General features: G+C 40.0%; 1 protein-coding gene and 1 long non-coding RNA gene across 2 annotated transcripts in view; one reads left to right on the top strand and one right to left on the bottom strand.

Moving 5' to 3' along the window:
* Window positions 1-6,266, top strand: part of LOC117948610 (spondin-1-like) — a 142,967-nt gene that overhangs the window by 71,415 nt on the left and 65,286 nt on the right. The window lies entirely within an intron of this gene.
* The window catches only part of LOC117948679, a 27,492-nt gene that overhangs the window by 6,967 nt on the left and 14,259 nt on the right, over window positions 1-6,266 (bottom strand). Inside the window, exons 3-4 of the long non-coding RNA XR_004657517.1 lie at window positions 1,190-1,200; window positions 667-672 (exon numbers count right to left, since the gene is read on the bottom strand). This is a non-coding gene — a long non-coding RNA (uncharacterized LOC117948679). The remainder of the gene's footprint in view (window positions 1-666; window positions 673-1,189; window positions 1,201-6,266) is intronic.

The raw sequence follows: 6,266 nt of genomic DNA, 5'->3' as shown, positions 1-6,266 counted from the left end.
CAAAAGAACACTCACAGTGTCTGCACTTACTGAATGCAAAGCCCACACCCTCTTTGAACCCTGCTAATTCATGCTGTGACAGGGTATCGCCACAGAGAGTGACCATAGCACCATATATTGTTTTCTCTCCATTAACAGTTTCTATTGTAACACCATTGTACAATGCAACCATGTCTTCTTTAATTCTATTCAGTATTACATCTACACCAGATTTGCGGAGGTCTGCTTATCTAGCCATTGCAAGTAGTCTGATAGAAGCCAGCTTAGACTTGTACTTTGGATCTATATTTCCCAGAGTGTAGTATACCATTAACAACTTGTTTTTTGATGCAAAGGATCCCAGTGGGTTACAGATCTCTATTTCATCTGTGTACAGAACAATCTGCAGTGCATTTGGTTTGTTTGAAAATAAGGGATGTGATTTTAGAAGAGAACCATCAACAATGTCATGAAAAAAACCTTCCCTGCACCTTTGGGGTCCCTTTACAATCATAGTCAAAATCCTTGGATTTGATAAGAACTGTTCTAGACTTTTTATCAAGGGTACATAATGAAATACGTTTTTCTTGATGAAAAAGTCTTTTGATCCCTCACATTTCTTCCTGCATATGGTTCGAGCGATTGAATTTCTTCTGCATCAACACAACCAAACTGCGTCCTAATAACACTGTTCTGTCAAAATGTTGTTGCAACGTTGGCAAGGGGGTCAATGAAATGGTAAAATATATCCATTGTATCTTTTTCCAGTTGATTTGTTGTGCTTCCTGACTGCTTCTTTAGTACTCCCTCCATCTGCTGCCTGAGGTTGTCCAGTAGTGAGGATTGATACTGCTGTACTCCAGCAACAATGTCATTCATGCCTTTCTGAGAATGAGAAATAGAGAGCAAGAGACAAAGAGAGGTGATGTCGTTAATATTTGAGGTTGGAACACATCGTCCACCAAAGCTACTTGCCATTTAAAGGCATTAACATGAGGCATCATCAACAGTAAAGTTGACAACCTACTGAACAAACTGCTCTGCATAAATGTGTATGTAACCTGTTTTGTTCAGAAACAAAACTAGGTCTAACTTAGTGTATGGCTGGATCATGTCTGGTGATCACTGTTACAATGTGGCATATTTATTACTGCATTTTTTCATGGTAGTCCCAAAATATTTGTTAACATGGACTAAGGAAGCAGATCACATGACTAAATGCTTTTAGTCAAAAAGATTATGTAGCATCCATTTCAAAGTGAGAGTAGAAAGATTGAAAGGCCAACGACCAGTTGATCACTCACAGTCAAAAAAAAATGTATGATAGATGTGATTGTAGGGAAGCATCTTACCTGTGACAGACGAGTCTTGGCTCGGGCATTTATCACAAAGGCAGTTGCATGTTTTCTAAGATCCTAAAACAGAAAAAACAAACAAAACATACCTTTAGTGTCCTGATATGTGGAGGCACATTACTAGTTGACAGAAGTTGACTGACGTGTCTGTGAATAATAACTATGAATGCTATTAATATGCCCAAGCACTAGGCCCAAGCACTTATGCTTAGGCCTAGTTATGACTTTTTATGACTTTAGGGAAAAAACGTAACATGATGGTAACATGAATTTCATGTGGGTTCAGGATATTACCTAATTATAGGGAAGGCCTGTGATCAAGAGTTTTTATGTATACAATAACATCTGCAATTAACATGTGTAATGAAATGTAACGTTATATGTTTGTAATAATTGTATGATATTTGACCCATGACTGCATCATTTAAGAATACTATCAATATTTATAACAATTGACATATTTCAGTCACCACTCATTATGAAATGGTAGCTTCCATATCAAAGCGCGAAAAAGGTCCGTTACGTAGAAGCAGGGCTCTGCATAGAAGGTCAGGTGCACAATGGAACTTCAGCTTTCAGCAGATTGCATCGTGGATTTGGAAGCAGACTCAGGAATTCGTTTTAGCCTACACTATGGACAAAGTGGGCATGGATAAAGTAGCAGCTGAAATACTAAAAGGTATTGTATGTTTGTTTATATCCAAACTTGTCCTCTGGAAGTTAACATTTATTTGATTGGAACATTGGTCAATACATCAACATGCTAATTTAAACAAACAAACTAGCTAGCTAGAACGTATTCCCCTAAATGTCCACTGTAAACTGCTAATAATAGCATAAATGATACTAGTTGACGTAATTAATTGTGTTTTAATGCCAGAAACAGTGTTATGGTGCAAATAATTTTGAATTAGCCTTCGATAATGGACATCTCTGTTTAGCTTAGAGGTAATGTTAGCACTCTCTGGCGCCCTTTCTATTATCAACCTCTAACGTTGACGTTTTCACTTTTAAAATATACTGTTAACGTTACTGTGAACTAGTGAGACATTTTCTAACGTTAGTATGATTGGGATATCTGTATTTTAAGTTTTTAAGTTCTGAAATTAAGGTAACCTGTCTTTGTAAAGATGCAGACTTTCCTCCCCCTACTAATATTTAATGATTTAAAGTAAAGTAAGAATAAAGTAAGATGTATTTAATGATTTAAAGTAAAGTAAGAATAAAGTAAGATGTATTTGTTTGTTGATTTCTCCGGTAGCTATTATAGTTATATAATACATATTACATGCAGTTTGCCAGGTTCTTATTTTCAGTTGGTCAAAATAAAGAATCTTTAGGGCTAATTCAGACTGAGTGCATGGCATGAGCGTGTCAGCTGCGTGGCGTGTCAGTTTTTTTCTGGCTCCCATGTTAGCAGGTTTGAGCGTTTGCACGCTGCCTGCGTGATACTCGCACCACAAAAAAACATGTGCATGCTAGAAATTGGAGAGTTTGCTTACTTTTCACGCGACAAGCAAGGCGTTTTAAAAATAGTTTAACAATATTCATACGACATATTTTCTCAATGGACAACGTATTAGCAAATTCATTAACAAATATTTAGTGTGTGGCAATATTTGTTTTTCAGCTGCTAATATAAGCAAACATATGCTGCCAAGCCTCACAAAGGAGGACTTGCGTGACCTTTTTCCTGGTCCAGAACACTTCCTGAGAAGGAGAACCATTTGGAGACTCAGTCATGATGAAAATGAGCTAATGATAGATTTCAGCAGATTTCAGATTTCTTGTTTGGTGGCTGTCAGTGCAGAGCTCCTTGTTTTTATAATTACCAATAAATAAGTGTATGTTTTATACAGGGGGAAGAATCAGAGCTGCATAGACCAGGAAGCAGGGAATTCAGCCCCACCCACTCACCTCCTCTTCCCCAACATCCATTTCCTTCCTCTTTGTCTTCCTCCAACCCTCTCCCCTCTCCTTCCCCCATTTCTTCTACATCCTCCCTCCCCTTTTTAAGCCCAAGACCCCAACATGGCAGAACGGTACAACTTGTCAGCCCACAGTATGTCATATAAACAGACACAGAATTAGAGCTTGCAAGGAGTGCCTTCTTTGACCAACAGCGTGCTGGAAAAGAGGGAGACTTTAGCCTGTCTAAAGATCTTCGTTGCAGATTAATAAGAAATATCATCACGAGCATGTTTTCAATCAAAAGAGCAACAGAGGATGATTTTAAATATCCATGCAACCGGGAGCTCACAGTTATGGCAAAGCGCCTCGTGGACTACTACCCAATGCTTCGGGACCGATCTGCCAAGAGTGGGGCTGAGTGGGTAAGACACTATTCATCAGTCGTGTCTGCTTGTACGCCTTCATTACTGTATACGATTTTATTTAATGTTATTTATTACACAATCTGTTCTGTGTCTGTATTGTCAGGAATATCTGAAGAGAGAGCTCCTAAAAAGAGTCCAAAATGTTTCAACTCCTAAAAAGCAGCAGGGAGCAACTCCTTCGCGAAAGAAGGCACGGAGACTTAGCTTTCAGTCCGGACAGGAGACATCCACTGATGAGACTGATGACTCCACCACCTCTACTGTGATCTTGGAGAGATCACCACCACGCTGTAGCACTCCAGAGATTGAGCAATCGTATGGTAAGTGCACAAATTGAAATGGTGGATATTTTTTTCAGTATTAATGGAGCTTCAATTATTACTTTGAACAAGGACAATTACATGTCTAAGTAAATTCAGCAATGTTATCATGCAATTTCAAACCTTTTTTCTTCTGGATTATTCATCTATTAGTGTCCTTTTTTAAAGGAACACGCCACCGTTTTATAAAATTGGGATATTCACCGTCTCCCCTAGAGGTAAATAAGTGGGCAAAAGCATTTGTCTCAGTGCATGCAATGTCATAGTCTGGCAGCGCCCTTGCTTAGTTAGCTTAGCATAGTGAATTGAATCCTTTGTAGCCAGATAGTATGTCATGAGTAAAAGTGAGCCTCTGTCTTCACAACCAGTACAAGCTGGCAATGTAGATTAAGACGAGGTGATCTCCTAGGCAGGTATTGACTTTGCATAAGATAACCTAGCTGGGGCGCTGCCGGACTACAACAATGCATGCACGGAGACAAAAATGTTTTTGTTTACTTATCTAACTCTAGGGGAGATGGTGAATAATCCAATTTTATAAAATGGTGATGTGTGTATTTGCGTGTTAATGGCCCAGTTAATCTGTAATGTCTGAAATGGAAGTTATGGTCTTAATGTTTGGTATGGCTATGTTTAAATGTTAATTGATGAAGTTTGTTTTTCTAGCATCAGACACTTCGGACAGCCTGCAGAATCAGGCAACACATTATAAAACTCTGCAGGACATGTATAAAACCAAGGCCAGGCCAAACAAGAAGGATGTTGCCCAGCTCCTAGACCTTGAATTCCAGTCAAGACGCGCCTTCATTGACTCCGATGTGACTAAGGAGCAGGACAGGCCTGTCAAGATCCTTGAGGCGTATCCCTGCTTTGGAGAATTGGACCATGTAAGCATATGTATTCAATTTATGCAGCCCTCTGCTTCCTAAGCCTAGGAAGCATTACAACACTCGCTAACCACCACCAATGTGTAGCACCCACCTGGGTGATGCGGCAACCATTATGTTCCAAAACACTCCACACCACGCACCAGCTTGAGGTGGAGAGTGAGGATGTGAATGAGTCAATTAGTGTGAGGGGATGATTAGGGGGCCAGGTTGGGAATTTAGCCGGGACACTGGGGAAACCCCTACTCTTTGCAATAAGTGGCATGGGATCTTTAATGACCTCAGTGAGTCGTGACCTCGGTTTAATGTCTCATCCGAAGGTTAAAGTTTAACTCTGTTAGATTTGAATTGTAATGTAAATTTTAATTGAACATCTCTTCTCTGTCTTTTGTCTCCCTGTGTGTTAGCTAATGGATGAACTCTGGCGGATCCTCGATCAGGGGAACCCCCACTTCCTACCTGAACTAAATACCCGCCGGGCGACCTTTTTTGAGAGGGCACAGTTTATGGCGTTTTCAAGAAGGTCAGGAGGCCTCCACTGTTGGACAAAGGTTATTACAGAACATAACAATTGAGAATCCCACAGTCGTATTGATGTTTGTTTAATAACTGGCTGCAGAAAAACAAATTACTTTTTTGTCTTGTTTTTTAACAGTACAGCAGTCAATCGCCCTGATGAAGGCATTGCCAAACTTATGTCCATCACCTGTGGCTCCACCCAAGAAGTTGGGACATGCAAGTGAGGCTTTGCTTCACATCCTTAAGGTAAGAAAATGTATATGCATAAGAATTTTCCCATTTACTTTACCATACAATACAAAAAGTGCATTGTGGTATTTCTTTTTCTTTTTGTGTTTGTCAGCCTACAGAAGACCCCAGCACCTTTCTACGAGCAAGACCACTCTCCAGCCCGGTTGTTGTTGTCTGTGAAACCAACTGCATACTGGCTATTGGAACCACGCCTGTGTTGACTTTCCCAAAAGAGGATATTGATGCTAGCGTAATGTATCTAATGGCATGCTATTACATCTTTCACCTTACATATCCCAAGTGCGTTGCCACACTCCTGTCTGTGCTGCAGACCGAGGTTCTCCTGGATGCCATCCACGACCAGGACATGACTTCCTCATATAGGAAGGCTATGGGCGAGTGGAAGAAATTCTTAGCTCAAAGTGGAAATGAGCGTGGATAATCTTGCTTTGGTTTGTTTTGAGGCTGTGGCTTTTTTTTTTGCCTTACGTGTTCTTTACTTTTTAGTTTGCGGTTAAGTTCAGCTGCATGACCTTCCCAAAAGAGGATATCGATGTTAGAACAATGTAAAATGGCATGCATTATCTTTCACCTTAGATATGCACACTTCTGTCTGCGCAAGTTCTCTTGGATACTATC

Source organism: Etheostoma cragini, chromosome 8, assembly GCF_013103735.1.
Source record: "Etheostoma cragini isolate CJK2018 chromosome 8, CSU_Ecrag_1.0, whole genome shotgun sequence".
NCBI lineage: Eukaryota > Metazoa > Chordata > Actinopteri > Perciformes > Percidae > Etheostoma > Etheostoma cragini.
The sequence above is the reverse complement of the archived record's forward strand: the minus strand, read 5'-3'. Positions and strand labels throughout refer to the sequence as shown.